The sequence below is a fragment of the Triticum dicoccoides genome, chromosome 3B (genome assembly GCF_002162155.2).
Source record: "Triticum dicoccoides isolate Atlit2015 ecotype Zavitan chromosome 3B, WEW_v2.0, whole genome shotgun sequence".
Classification (NCBI taxonomy): domain Eukaryota; kingdom Viridiplantae; phylum Streptophyta; class Magnoliopsida; order Poales; family Poaceae; genus Triticum; species Triticum dicoccoides.
Window position 1 is genome coordinate 106318723 of NC_041385.1, and position 1324 is coordinate 106320046.

At 43.4% G+C, this 1324-nt stretch overlaps 1 long non-coding RNA gene across 1 annotated transcript; it reads right to left on the reverse strand.

Moving 5' to 3' along the window:
• Positions 1–314: 314 nt before the first annotated feature.
• Positions 315–1278, reverse strand: LOC119280939. Its single transcript, XR_005138224.1, has 3 exons — positions 1181–1278; positions 782–1073; positions 315–405 (listed from the first exon to the last, which is right to left on the reverse strand). It is a non-coding gene; the product is annotated as an uncharacterized LOC119280939 (long non-coding RNA).
• Between the last annotated feature and the right edge of the window lie 46 nt (positions 1279–1324).

A 1324-nucleotide genomic window follows, 5' to 3' on the forward strand; every position in this document is an offset into this window, starting at 1 on the left:
TGCAGTCCTGCATCATTATGCATTTCCCTGTTACCACGGAGATGCGCCTAAACGGTAAAGATAAAGATATCTGACAGGGTTTTGGGCAATTATGTGCTTGCCGGCTGTGAAAAGTTATGTCGAATGTCCCCCCTCCCCCTCAAGAAAAAGTTGTGCTGAATGACAACGGTAAACGTGTGAGGTAAACCCTATTGTTCAACAGAAGAAATTGCTCACCAAATGATGAATGGAGGAGCAACAGGAGGCTTGGCCCCTTGGCCATGGGAATTATTGCCTACAGATTAATCTGCTGGAAGATCCTGCAGCTGCTTGTAGTACGCCTGTTTCTCCTGGCCGACCACCACATATTACCACAGCATCTCCTCCTCTGCGCCGTGAATAGCACGCGCATGATACAGGGAGGCCCTGCAAGAGGAGTGCAAAGGTAAAAAAAATATGAAATGAGGAATCATTTGCTCAGCATAACCAGGATATCTGTAGAGCACAAACGCTACTAGTTTTGAACAAGTAGCAGAAAAAAGATGCACTCTCTTGGAAAACATGAGGCATGCAGATATTCTTTGTCCTGGTAAGAGTCAATTATGAGTGGAGTTTGAATAGTATCAGAAAAAAAGAGGATGATACTGCTTAGTACAGACTTCTGCAAACAATGGAACAGTGATAGTGGTGGTAAAAGGGCCTACAGCTTTATATTTGGCAGATCTAGTCCGTGCAGTGAAGCATTTCTAAGGTGAACTAAAAAATAGATATATGCACATTAAAAAGGATTAGAAGAAATTACCAGACAGCATTGCAGAGCCTATTAAAACCAACAACTTGGGTGGCAATTGGACCCTCTTTATTTATGGCCCCTACTATTGCACTATTTCCATGTAACCGGTCCCTGCAAGGTGCATCGTATCATAAGGTCACGTTTGCTAGTGTTGATCATTTAGTGTCTCCATCTGTTCATGGCATAGTTTAGGAGACCAGATTATGGCAGCTCTCGCACGCAGGACACCGTCCAGCAATGTTGAAAGGTCCACTGGATTGCATGTCCATCGTGCTTGTGCCGGATTGCATTTATCATGGGACTGGGGAGAAAATCATCAGGATACAGACCCACTCATTATAAAGCATTACTGTAAAAGAGAGCAACTGTTCACAAGTATATGACTTAAAAAAGGCGCAAACAGTGTACCAGAATTAGCGCTGCCATTTCGACAAATTGGCTGTTCTTGCTCGGTTGTGCATGGATATGTGGAGGATAGAATGCATATCACTTCATCAAGATCACTTTGAACGCTATGGTGATAAAGTTAAAAAAAAACACTCAGCGCCCGTG